We start from the raw sequence: 14296 nt of genomic DNA on the forward strand, positions 1-14296 counted from the left end.
CTTGCCCTGTGCCCTCTGATGTTCTGGTAGGTCAGTCGCCCTATATCTTTGACTTGCACACACACAATTTTGATGGCTCTCTTCATCCATCTCGCACCCACCCACTTGATCCTCTCTTCGACTATATCGATATCTATGACCCCTCCCTCTCTTCTCGTGGATCGCCCCCTCCGGCCCTCTCTATATGATATGGATATGCCTCTACTTCACACACATTGCATGCAAAATTTTGTTTGAGATGTCATCGACACATATTCCCACAAATACATTCACGAAATCACCCCCCCCCCAAAACAACAAGCACTCACGAACGCACACGCCATCTGTCGAGGTTTGTATCTCTTACACACACACCCACGTAGGTGGGGGACGTGCACGAAGAGAACAGGTGCACGCACGACGCACGTACTCCCGTCTCTTTCCCAACCACACCCGCGCGGGTACACGGTGGAGCTCATTTATGTACGAAAAGGCAGCCCACGTGGTAAGTTGACACGTGTACTGGTTGTCCACTTGATGGAGGATCGTCTACCACGGGTGAACAAACAAATTGTGACTTGACGTGTTATGTTAAAAGAGAGGCAAACCATGTGGGGCCTACCTTAGAGGCAAGGCTCTATACACTGGAGTACTTTTGATGTGTCCCGTCAACTCGCAGAACGAGGAGAAGCTTGCTTAGTACGCCGTCTCCCCCGCCCACGGGCGTGGTCGCTCGCAGGATGAGATGAAGCTTGCTTACTAGTACGCCTTACGCCCGCTCCCTCGCCCACGCGCTCGATGGCTCTCGGGACGAGGAGAAAATTTTACTACTCCCTCCGTTTACTCCTTGTCCCTACCTTGGTTAGAGAGATTATGATATTGTTTGGAATATATGTCCTTCAGTAGATTTCAATATGAACTACTAGTACATACTCCAAACATTGATGTATATAGACGTATTTTAGAGTGTAGATTCACTCATTTTGCTCTGTATGTAGTCCATATTGAAATGGACATAATAGTACGCACTCTCCCTCGCCTCTCGACCCTCGTCCACTTGGTGGACGTGCAGCAATTCATTCGGTCTCATATAGCCAGAACGATATATACTGCAGTACCATTATTGCTCGACTTCCTGAAGAGGCGAAGAGCCAATCGCAAGGTTAATATTTTGGAGATGCCAAGCTCAAGTTTTATAGGAGAACGAGTAGTAGGTGCCGCATCATTTATAAATAAAGTTTTTTTCTTTAGTGGCACGTACGCAATATAAATAGGTTCATTTGGAGAGAAAAGGAAACCGCTCCACTATATACATAGGCAGGACGAGCCTACACGGTTGCTTGCTGGGGTTGCTCTCTTCAGTCTTCACACTCTCGCACAAAACGACTGTGGCCACATCTCTAACATCCCGGCGGATCACGTCCGCCGGGGGAAGGGGTGGATGCTTAGTGTAGATGCGGTCACCGTCGCCAACGGTGAAAACCCACTGTCGGCACGTCCCGATCAGGGGTCCCCGCCGTTCTCTCTCACAAAGCCGGTGAGGTTGCCTTCGTCCATTGCTCACCGCCGTGACGTGGGCAGTTGCCTCCTCCCGCCGCCCTCCTCTAGCTTGAGCTACGTCCCGACATCCCTCAGGTACAACTCCCTTTACAGCCGGCTTGCACCACTGCTCCAGCTGCCCACATCACTCCATGTGGATATTTCTCTACTTCTTTGCCCTGCACATACCTCTACTGGATTCTATGTACTGTATTTGTGATGAGTTTATGTCTCATCTAGTCCCAGTAATCTTATTCTAATCACGCTTCTTCAATTTCTTTGCCACAGGGATGCTCATCTCGATTTTGGTGAAACTACACAAAATGATCCGATGGTCAAAGGGTTGCAAACTTCATTTCTTCGGAAGCTCCAACATTGCCAGCAAATTAAAGCCTGGTTAGGGTTTACGGTTCAAGGGTTGTCGGGGGTTGGGTGCGACATATGCCAATGGATGGCTTATCATGGTGGGAGCGAGTAGAACGTCGCCGGTGCCTGGAAGCGAGATGAGGCATAGACACGAACGCCGGCGCACTTTACCCAGGTTTGGGGCTCTCCTAGGAGATAACACCCCTAGTCCTGCTCTGCGGGGTCTCCGCATGATCACTAAGGCACTAGTGAGTACAAATGGTGCTCCTCGAGCTGTATGCTAGAGGTGGAAGAAGGCAAGGCTTGCTCTCTTCTCCCCCTAGGTGTGAGTCTAATTCTAACAGGTTTCAACCCTTTGCATGGGTGCCCTGGGGGGTTTATATAGGCCAGCCCCCCAGGGGTACAATGGTAATCTGGCTGGGTGTAGGACCTGGCTGTCAGTCTCTCTGGTCGCCGGCTTCTCCGCTGACTGCTGGGGCCCGCCGCCTGGTGGGCCCCGCCGATTGGTCTGGTACGGAGCCGACAGGCCGCCCCCGCCGCTCATGGGTCTTGCCGGCTGCTGGTTACTGTAGCCGTAATGCTAATGACGCTTGCTTTGTCAGGGGAGCGTGCCTACAGTCCCGCCGCCTGGCGGGAGATCACTGTAGCCACTCTGCATCTTCTCTGGTTATTGGCATGTGGGCCCCGAGGAAGGAGCGTGCCGACTGTTGGGGGCCGGCCTCCCTCGGGTCCGACTGGTGACGCTCTCGCCGTCTTCCGGGCTCTCTCTGACCGGTAGGGCCCGCCGTCTTTGGGCCGTACTGACAGACGGTCGTGGGAACAGGGCTTCGCCTGACAGGAATGATGTCAGGGGGGAGTGGCAACAGTGCCGCGCCGGGCGGAGATCTCCGCTGGCCATGCCCGGCCCTGGATACGGGGGTGATGGGCTACACTACAGCCCCACCCTGTCTTGTCGTCTTAATGGGGGCGCAGACTCTGAGGGAGCCATGGGCCGACTGCTAGGAGCCGGCCTCTCTGGAGGCTGCTGAGGGAGTCCTGGATTAGGGGGTCCTCGGACAGCCGGACTATATCCTTTGGCCGGACTGTTGGACTATGAAGACTAGTAGAGTGCCCGTGCGTTGCCACAGGCTCTTGAAATAGTTTGCAAGAGTTACCTGTTAAATTTCACACGTACAAACAATATAACACTAACATAATTATTGAATAATTGAAGTCCAATTTTGCAATGTAAATTGATAACAAAAAGAAAGATTAACGACATGTGCATGTAACAAACTGAGCGATGTTCGACCTTAACATCTATTACAAAACTATCAATATCTAGATGATGCGCTTAAAAAATTCTTTCACAATATCAGGAAAGTCGCCTTTAGCTTCATTCCTACGATGTTTTAGCAAGTATAACAAAATTCATGCCAAGTTTTTAAGATAAGCATCGACATGAGGTTGGGACCTTTTTTATTTTGTTCCTAGGGGGCTCCCAGTTTTCTGTCGCGGCAGCCTGCAACCATGAATCATGTTAGCACGAAACATTCCATCATGCTGAGTTAATGTAACAAGAGCACAACTGAAGTAAAGAAGATCAAAAGATGAAAAAATAGATCAGCATTATAGAAAAAAAATCCAGATGAATGAATAAAACAACTCTTTCTCCTAAATCTAACATAGCAGAGTATGCATGTCTAGCTACTAAAATTACTACACATGCAATGTAGTTTTTTTAAGATCCAATAAGCTCATAACCATGTTTAACACGAGAAATAATTGGACTAAAAGGAGAAAACAGAGGAATATGAAAGGTATGAGACTTGGAAAGGATGTCTAGAAACTAATAGGAGGCACACTGTTATCAACACATATGAAAGAACACTCTTCAAGTTACAAAAGGAACTTCGTTTGATGTCCTAAGCTAATTTAGTCTCCACCGTATGCATTGTTATTATCTTATAGTACAAAATAAAATAAAAACTAATTATACCTCCAGATGTTTATACTACATGGAAGATAATTATTGGAGAAAAACGACCAATAAAGCATGACCGAAGTTTAAAATTTGCATCCCTAAAAAGTAATCATTGTACCAAAGGATTTGATCTATGAGAATTTTCCTTTTTCCCAAGCAACAACATCGAACTTTTCAGGAGAAGGGTATATACAATATTTACTAAACTGAATGCTTTCCACCTATTTCTAAAAGGAATGGATCCTTCATCTAGTCCTTTGCTATCTCGTACAAATTCCTTAAAGAGTACACCTACACTGCGGCAAATAATGCAATGCCTAGAGGTAAATCTATCGATTTTGGCACATACGTACTTGCATGGTGTTCTCCTCCTCTATCAGCATTTGTCAGTCCAATTTGTGCCTGCATGAACAATCCACTTCAGTTAAGAACATTGTACAAAAGTAGGCACATTAGTTTATTGGATGGAAGTGGTAAGGAATAAACACTAAAACATAGTTCCTGATATTAGCTATTAAAGCTGGAGCATAATTTTCACACCAAGTAAGTCCCTACAGAAAACACACATCAAAAGATGAGAGAACTTTCATGGACATGAAACAAAATAAATCTGAATGAATCCATTTATATGATTTATATGCAAGAACAATGTGTGGATGCTGTCTTAGAAGATGTCCTTTGAAAGATCTATTCATCGGAAGGCAGCGGGATTTGTATTGATCCTTATATATTGTCCAAATTTCTATATTGGAACCCAACAGAAATTGCACACATTTAGCTTGAAGTGCAGATTTATAGAAATTAACTGTGAGCGACATTCTCTAATAATTAATTATACATTCTGATTTCAACTAACCCATGATCACAGAAGCAGAAGCAAACAACTCACTTCCTTCACAATAGCAAGCCAATTTGATCACAGAAGGCAATGATTAACTGACTTATCCATGTGTGTGTGTATGTTAAAGTTTACAACACAATATCTATTCAGCGGCAGAACCTTGATTTTATTTTCTTGTATGTGCAAAGTTGAACCGCTAGTGGCCTCACCTCTGAGCCCATGCCCCACCTTTGAAAGCCTGTGATCAAACGAGAGATGGGAGTAAGCACAGTATCCTGCAGTCAAATGAGAGAGGGATTGACAAAGGGGAATTGAAAGTGAACAAAAAGAAAAGCAAATTCTTGAAGTGAACTCTTTCCCAGAACTGAGAAAGGGGAACCATAGTATTATGGTAGCATTATGAGAACATCAATTAGGTGTGGCCCTTCATGCATTCCATGTCAAATATGCACGTGTCAGTAGATTAAACAAATACAACTTACCTACAAAGACTCGATGGTGAAAGTCGAAAATACTCTATGCACTGACAGATAATTCTTCTACTGTTCACTTGGACATAATCAAATTATTATTCAGAATATTACATATCAGAATAATATGTGCCAATGTTGTAATAGACTGGCACTGAGATGTGAGATGGTGACATCTGATCAATTTGCCTCCTTCCAAATAGAAGTTCAAGAAAAATTAAACTAATGGACCAAGTGAACATGAAAGACACAAGTATATGAAAATCAAATTGTTTTTTCACCATATATTATTGGAAAAGATATTGAACATCCATGCCTTCATGGCCCCCCTCTAGTTTGGTGCATAAATCAGAGGTACAAAGAGATACTAAACATTACATAACAAGATTTTTGATTTCTTTAAAAAATCATGCATAAAGAAACCGTGACCATGTCTCGGAAAAATAGTACAAGAACATTAAACCTTGACAGAAGGAGATGGAACACTAAAAAGTGAATGAGCTACCGGAGGCTGAAGGACATTGGTCAGGAGTTAGGACACAGCGAGGCGCGGCAGTGATCACTTGACCTTGGGTACTACAGGGATTTCAGGCCCGAAGGACATTGGTCATAAGTCAAGACCATCGGCGTGAATCTCATCGGTGTGCAGGGAAGCATCTAGAGATGAAGGTCGTTCGTGCCGCCGCCTGGTGGATTGCTACAGTTGGAGGAGGGGGGCTCGCCACCGTCTCCTCCTGGCTGTTGTGCCGCCATTGTCACCTTATGATCAGACACAGTGGATCGAGTTACATCTAGAAGAAACAAAATGGAAGTCATAATTAGTAAAGAATTTTCAGCAACAAAAGGATAAACAAGAATTGCAATGTTAAAATCCTTTTGTACATGGCAAGAGTTGAGCATAACTCTCACGACAACATTGTCGTTGCTCTAAAAAAAGTGTTGTAGCTTATGCAAGGCTCTCAGATTTTCTCCCTTACCTTTCATACTGCAGAATGATACATTTTAATGTACCTTGCCAAGCCAGGTTGGACTGTATGCTGTATCATCGGCCAATCTGATCATGAGAAACAAATGCTTCAATTAGGTCACCTCCAATTAATTTAACTAAATAGAATAGAACACCTGAAGAAGAAGTAAAGTCAGTCTCCGCCGCGGCAACTTTCACTTAGTAGGATATATCCGTCCCAGGAGGCCCGACAACATCCTCCTGACTGCAATTTTAAGCTATTCACACATAGCACCATGGTTCCCTGCAGAACCTACTTGTCACTGTCGAGCACTGCGATGCATGCTACTTACGTTCATAAGAGATAAAAAAGCACCATGTTATAGAAGAATGTGAGCTAAAGAAGATAAAGCAAAAACCAGCAGAAAATTAAAACGGATTTCTTTAAGGAAAAATAAAAACCAGCTCTGAACTGTAGAGCATGTACAGATTGGTAAGAAAAATGGCCTCTGAATCTACGGCAAACCACTTCACAGCCTTCGCCCCAGCAGAGAGCCAAGTCTGAAGGTCCTCCAGATTATATTATGCTATCATATCATGCATTAGCCCATGAAATTTGCAGCTCTGTGGCTGAAAGTACAGTCAAGTTCGTATAAAGAATGATTCTAACAAACGTTCTGAAAGTAATACCCACTCGTGGATCCTTATCCTTATGTGATATGCTCATATGCATACTTTTTGTAGGAATAGGCAGCTTTTACTTCTTGTAGACACAGTGCATAGAATTTTCAGTTCTTTTGACTTTGATTTCCCTTAATTTTTCTACCTGCAAAAACTAAGAATAAGGGTAGCGATCTCAGCAACAACAGTGTACAAAATCAACTTTGTTACGTACATGTGCAAAATCAAATGCCATAGCATAATTAGGATCTGGAGGACCTGGACGTGGGCGATACAGGGCATCATTGGAGGGACACGGATGGCACGGCGGCGAGCATGCCGGCGGCCGATCCACTCCCTTACTTTCTAGCCCAGCACCGCTCCTTCCATGCCCACTCCGCAAGCAGCCGGAACTCAGGAAACCAGGATGGTAGGAGTGAGAGAGAGAAGAGATAGGGGAAGGGGAAAGGCTGCACCTCAAGCATGCTGGCGGCCGATCCAGAACCGTGATGCACGTGAGAGGCGAGGGTGGCGGCCTCCAGTGCCTCGCCCCGACGGGAGCTTGGGGAGGCACCGCCCGCCATGGATTTGACCGCTCTGCTCATCATCTCCTTCCCGTTTTCCAGATCGAAACATGAGAGGGGGCACAGTGGGGCGGCGGTGGGGGAAAGTGAGGAGAGGTGGCGGCGGGGCAGCGAAGGTTGAAACCCTAGCGGCGGCCGGGCATGGGGTGGGGGTCAGGAGTGTTATCGCGTGGGGGGAATGGAGAGGTGGAGCTGCTCCTGCCGTCGCGCTCGAAGAAGAGGTCGGTCCGGTGGAGCAGTAGGGGCAGCGACGGAGCGGTAGATGGGGCGGCGGCGGTGGAGCGGGAGACGAGGGAGAGCAGAGGTCGCAGCGGGAGCGGTGGATCGAGAGGAGGGGCGGCATGGCGTGCGGGGACGAATAAAAACCCGACGAAAAAAACCGACGAAAAAACCAACAAAACTGGGAGGTGGGATCGTTACTGCGGGAAAACTGGGAGATGGGGGGAGGAAAAAAACAGGGAAGGTGGGACAAAAATTAACCCGGAACGGAGACTACCAACTGAGACATTAGGAGTAGAGATTTGTTTCCTAATTAATGTGATTGAGCAATTTAAGGTAAGGTTAATTAATTTAGATTTGGTCTTTAGAGATTGATCGTGATTGATTCTTTCACATAAAGACATTCCTCAATAACTTGCGCCAGAATGGAAAGTTCTGATCCGTTCAGATTTTTGTTGTTGTGTGTGAGGGTGACGCGAAACTAAACCGGTGGGGCGGGGGAGGTGACGAAAAAAACCAGCGAAAAAACCGTGAAGACTATTCACCAACTGGTCTTTAGGAGCGGCAGACAACAATACTCAGTTATTTGTTTCCTAATTAATGTGATCGAGCAATTTAAGGTAAGGTTAATTAATTTAGATTTGGTCTTCAGAGATTGATCGTGATTGATTCTTTCACATAAAGACATTCCTCAATAACTTGCGCCAGAATGAAAAGTTCTGATCCGTTCAGATTTTTTGTTGTGTGAGGGTGACGTGAAACTAAACCGGTGAGGTGGGGGAGGTGACGAAAAAACCAGCGAAAAAAACCGTGCAGACTATTCACCAACTGCTCCATTAGGAGTAGAGATACAACACTCAAGACTTCATCCCGTGTCCGGATGGGACTCTCCTTGGCGTGGAAGGCAAGCTTGGCAATACGGATATGTAAATCTCCTCCCTTGTAACTGACTCTATGTAACCCTCGCCCCCTCCGCTGTTCCGGGGCAACACGCGGGACCTGCGAGACGTATTGGAAAACAAAGCAAAGCATGCAAGATCGATCTACGGATCACGGGGTCACACCCCAACGCGTGACGATGATCGTCATGCCGGATACACTAAAAGCAAATCCGGCCGGGCCGAATAAAGCAGACAAGACTCGTATGAACTGCGTCGTGATATAGCCCGGCACAGAGGCGCTGCACACCCCCTATGCTTCACTGATGAAGTAATGGATCACGAATTCCCAGAGGGTTTTAAACCCGTAAACATTGAATCATATGATGGTACAACAGATCCCGCGGTATGGATCGAGGATTTCCTCCTCCACATCCACATGGCTCGCGGTGATTATCTACATGCCATCAAGTACCTCCCACTAAAACTCAAAGGACCAGCTCGGCATTGGCTTAATAGCTTGCCAGCAGACTCCATTGGCAGTTGGGAGGATTCGGAAGATGCATTCCTTGACAACTTCCAGGGGCACTTATGTGCGACCACCGGATGCTGATGACTTGAGCCATATAACTCAGCAGCCAGGCGAATCGGCCACACAATTCTGGACCCGGTTCCTAACTAAGAAAAACCAAATTGTCGACTATCCGGATGCAGAGGCCTTAGTGGCATTTAAGCATAACATCCGTGATGAGTGGCTCGCCCAGCACCTCGGCCAGGAGAAGCCGAAGTCTATGGCAGCCCTCACGATGCTCATGACCCGCTTTTGCGCGGGCGAAGACAGCTGGCTGGCTCGCAGCAACAACACATCAAGAAGTCATGGCACTTCAGATACAAAGGATACTAATGGCAGACCACGTCGTAACAAAAGCGCCGCAACAACGGCGACAACGCCGAAGACACGGCAGTCAATGCCGGATTCAGCGGCTCTAAATCCGGTCAGCGGAAGAAGCCGTTCAAAAGAAGCAATCCGGGCCCGTCCAGTTTGGACCGCATACTCGATCGCTCGTGTCAAATTCACGGCACCCCCGATAAGCCAGCCAATCACACCAACAGAGAATGCTGGGTGTTCAAGCAGGCCGGCAAGTTGAATGCCGAAAACAGGGACAAGGGGGCTGCATAGCGACGACAAGGAGGATCCTCGGCCGCCGAACACAGGAGGACAGAAGAGGTTCTCTCCACAAGTGAAAACGGTGAACATGATATATGCAACCCACATTCCCAATAGGGAACGGAAGCGTGCACTAAGGGACGTCTATGCGATGGAGCCAGTCGCCCCAAAGTTCAACCCATGGTCCTCTTGTCCGATCACCTTCGATCGCAGGGACCACCCCACTAGCATCCGTCATGGCGGATCTGCCGCATTGGTCCTTGACCCCATCATCTACGGATTTCACCTCACTCGAGTCCTTATGGACGGCGGCAGCAGCCTGAACCTGCTCTATCAGGATACAGTGCGCAAAATGGGTATAGACCCCTCGAGGATCAAACCCACTAAAACCACCTTTAAAGGTGTCATCCTAGGTGTAGAGGCCCATTGCACAGGCTCAATCACACTGGAAGTGGTCTTTGGATCTCCGGACAACTTCCGAAGCGAGGAGTTAATCTTCGATATCGTCCCGTTCCGCAGTAGCTATCACGCACTGCTCGGGCGAACCGCATTTGCCAAATTCAATGCGGTACCGCATTATGCATACCTCAAGCTCAAAATGCCAGGACCTCGTGGGGTTATAACAGTCAATGGAAACACAGGACGCTCGCTCCGCACGGAGGAGCACACTGCGGCCCTCGCAGCTGAGGCACAAAGTAGCCTTTTAAGGCAAACCGCCAATTCGGCGATAAAGCCCCCGGATACCTTCAAGCGAGTCCGGAGTAACCTGCAACAAGATCGCCTGGCACGTTCAGAGCTCGCCTAGCAATTCGGCCCCCGTCCTAGTCCCAGTCAAGCGACGAAATCTGTGCCGTGCGTACATAATTACGCCCTAAAAATACCATGGGCATAGGTGGGGGCACGACTAGGGCACGTCCCACAATGCGGCTCAACCGCCTCAGGGGCTGTATATCTTTATCATTTTTTCTCTTTCAGGACCTTACTCTCTGGAAGCCCCTCTTCGGCAGTCTGATTGCTGGACACATTACGGGAAGGAAAAACCAAGGAGGCAAGAAGCTAAGACGTACAAGGGAATCCCCAGGTGGTCTCTAATAACGATCGAAGTACCCGTTTTAAATACCCATACGCAACTTGCCCTTGGATAGGACATGTCAAATAATCCTATTTTTTGCTTATTGCACTACTTGTACCCGTACGCTTAGACGTATTATTTAATAACAATGCATAGAGTTAGTCTATTATCGCATTACCTTTTTCCTTGTCTGCTTATTTACGACAAATTGCACCCGTACACTCTGGTACGACTAGCGCGCCAGGGGCTTCAGTATACCCCATAATACGGCGTGAGAAGTCCGAACACTTTCGATAGTGCGGCACCCCGAACTTATAGCATTATATGCATCAGCTCCGAATCATGTCTTGGGTCAATAGTTGGGTTTGCCCGGCTCCCATGTTTTGGTACCTTACGTTCCGCAATATCGGCTAAGGTAGCGCTGGGAGAACTACTGCGATTGTGTCTCGGTTCTTCCGGACGAGCACCTTAGTAGAGAAAGCCGAAAACTGACTGTCATGATAAGGCGAGAGCTGGTCGCTGTTCGAGAGGTCTCAAGTCCTTCAAGACTTTTTCCGCTTCGGGCGAGGAGTCGGCCTTGCCCGACTTAGGCGTATATAGCGCCCCAAATTCGGCCTTCCGAATACTAGGGGCTTCGCCAAAATTTAAAATTATAGACTTCTATGGCTAAGTGAGAGTGATAAAGCCTTACAGTCTGATTGCCTGGTTCGTTGTGCTGAACACCTCCTTCGAAGGACCCAAAATTGGGATAAAGAGTGCCCGGGTTTATCCCGAACACCCCAGTACTAGTTACATGGGGGCAGAAGCCGACGACTGGCCAACTCTCAGATTTCATAAACGGCCGCACAGAAGGTAATATTTTAAATTAACAAGCGCTGCATAGCGCACATGAACTCGTTTCATATTACAGGATCACATGAGTACATTCATTCGAATATTACATCCTTAGCACATTCCTCCGCCACAAGGCGAGAACCCTTCAAGACACTGTTATAATACATTTCGGGGTGGCGATGCTCCTTGCCTTCCGGCGGCCCCTCCTTCACCAGCTTCTCGGCGTCCAGCTTTGCCCAGTGCACCTTTGCCCGGGCAAAAGCCCTGCGCGCACCCTCGATGCATACAGACCGCTTTATGACTTCAAGCCGTGGGCAGGCATTCACAAGCCGCCTCACCAGGCTGAAGTAGCTATCAGGCAGGGGATCGCCAGGCCACATCCGGACTATAAGACCCTTCATGGCCTGTTCGGCCGCCTTGTGGAGCTCGACCAATTGCTTCAGCTGGTCGCTCAAGGGCATCGGGTGTTCGGTCCCAGTATACTGAGACCAGAACAACTTCTACGTCGAGCTCCCCTCCTCGGCCCGGTAGAACTCCGCGGCATCTGACACACTGCGGGGTAGATCTGCGAACGCTCCTGGAGAGCTCCGAACTTGGGTAAGTAAAAAGAAAGTGTCCTTCACATGCTTGCTTTGCATAATGAATGCCTTACCCGCCGCTATCTTCTTAACGGCCTCAATTTCCCGGAGGGCCTTTTGGGCTTCAGCCTTGGCATGTTGTGCGCTTTCGAGGGCTTTCGCAAGCTCGGAATCTCGCGTCTTAGAGTCAAGCTCCAAGGACTAGTGTTTTTTGACGAGAGCCTGGAGCTCTTGCTGCACCTCGCCCACCCGGGCCTCTTGCTTTTCTCGCTCGATGCGCTCCTTGGCCGCTTTATCCTCGGCCTCGGATAGCGCCTTCTGCAGGGTCGCCACTTCGGTCGTGGCCCCTAGCAAAATTCATGACGATCCTATTATTCTAAAACCAAATTTTTTAAATATACAGACGGGGTATAACTTACCTTTGTTCTCTTCGAGCTGCCTCTTGGCAAGGCCGAGCTCTTCCTTGGACCGCTCAAGGTCCCGCTTCAGTGCGGCGACCTCCACAGTACGTGCGGCAGCGGCTAGCAGTGAAACCTGCATATGCACATAGACATATTTCGATTAGACTCCTGCGGTTATTATTCGATCCTCTATTCGGCCTTTCTTTGCAAACGCCAAAGAGAGCATCAGGGGCTAGTGTCTATGCGGTAACATTCTCTTATAATCTGGGTACTTACCTCAAAGCCTGTTAGGAGGCTGGCACAGGCTTCAGTCAGTCCGCTCTTGGTGGACTGAACTTTCTTGACCACCGCACTCATGATAGTGCGGTGTTCTTCGCCGATGGAAGCGCCGCGAAGCGCTTCCAGCAAGTTGTCCGATGCCTCTGGATGGACAGAGGCCATCGGCACAGGCGGCTTGCCCCTCTTAGCGAGGGGTTGCCTGACAGAGTCCGGAACCACTGGAGGTTCTGGCGTAGTATTCGGCTGGGGGCCGAATTTGCTGCCCCCATCATGAGAGCCCATGGGAGTCTTGCTCCCCTTGCGCCCAGCATCCGGAATGTAGCCTTGAGGCGCCTCCAGGACTACCTCCCCTCGGCTCGGTGCCCTTTGAGACAACACTTCGAAGTTGTCCGTAGGGCGAGGGGAGGAGGCGGTCGGAAGTGAATCGTTGTTCAGATCCGACGGGTCCAAAGAACCATCCGATGAAGATACGTCGATATGGGCTCAGGACGGACTGCATAATCATGTTCGGCGTGATGAGAAGCAGTTTAATAAAACATACCAAGAATTATTATTGTATCCGGATACTTACGACTTCGCAACGGGCTTGTCCCTGGGCAACCACTCGTCGTCGCTACAGGCGGCCGTCGTGGAGCAGTCCGGAAGGAGAGTCCTTCCCTTATTGGACCCTTCGGCCTCCCCAGATGGGGCGGCCTTCCTTTTCTTGTCTCCCCCGGCAGGGGGGAGAACTTTCCTCTTCCTCCTCCTTGTTTTCGTGGGAGGAGTGCGTCTTGGTGTTTTCGGACGATGAGTCCGATATAACCTTGCGCCGGAGACCCTTCTTGGTCCCCGTGGCCTTCTTCTTGGCCTTCTTCGTCGGCACCTCATAAGGCGCCGGAACCAGCATCTCCGTTAGGAGAGTGTCTGCTGGATCTTCGGGCAGGGGGGCTGGACAATCGATCTGCTCCGCTGTCTCTACCTAGTCCTGTTAAATAGTGTGGAAGCTTATATCCTGCACATGGTTAAGCTGGGGAAAATGAACATCTTATGAAATATCAACGACTTACCGGATTGGCAGGGCGCTTTGTGCTGAGCCCGCGGTCCTCGATAAGGGGAGGAGGTACCTCGGCGCCCTTGAACAGCACCTTCCAGACGTCCTTGTGCGTCGTGTCGAAGAGCTCTCGCAGCGTCTGGTGCTTGGCCGGGTCGAACTCCCACAAATTGAACGCCCGCCTTTGACACGGGAGGATCCGGGGGAAGAGCATGACTTGGACCACGTTGACGAGCTTGATTTTCTTGCTCATCATGTTCTTGATGCATGTCTGGAGTCCGGTCAGCTCTACCGGGGAACCCCAGGACAGGCCCTTCTCTTTCTAGGAGGTGAGCCGCATGGGGATTCCGGATCGAAATTTGGGGGCCGCCACCCAGTTGGTGTCGCGCGGCCCGGTGATGTAAAACCATCCCGATTGCCACCCCTTTATGGTCTCCACATAGGAGCCTTCGAGCCAGGTGACGTTGGGCATTTTGCCCACCATGGCAC

At 48.9% G+C, this 14296-nt stretch overlaps 1 long non-coding RNA gene across 12 annotated transcripts; it reads right to left on the reverse strand.

The window, feature by feature from the left end:
• Positions 1-3116: 3116 nt before the first annotated feature.
• LOC123053485 (uncharacterized) lies at positions 3117-7687 on the reverse strand. Of its 12 annotated transcripts, none has more exons than XR_006425620.1 (5): positions 6136-7687; positions 5727-5949; positions 4848-4926; positions 4201-4249; positions 3117-3385 (listed from the first exon to the last, which is right to left on the reverse strand). It is a non-coding gene; the product is annotated as an uncharacterized lncRNA (long non-coding RNA). The 12 variants fall into 12 exon arrangements; XR_006425624.1 differs by having other exon boundaries at positions 5664-5949; XR_006425623.1 differs by having other exon boundaries at positions 4201-5949; positions 6136-6930; positions 7241-7687.
• Between the last annotated feature and the right edge of the window lie 6609 nt (positions 7688-14296).

This window comes from Triticum aestivum, chromosome 2D (genome assembly GCF_018294505.1).
Source record: "Triticum aestivum cultivar Chinese Spring chromosome 2D, IWGSC CS RefSeq v2.1, whole genome shotgun sequence".
In the NCBI taxonomy this organism is placed as follows: Eukaryota; Viridiplantae; Streptophyta; class Magnoliopsida; order Poales; family Poaceae; genus Triticum; species Triticum aestivum.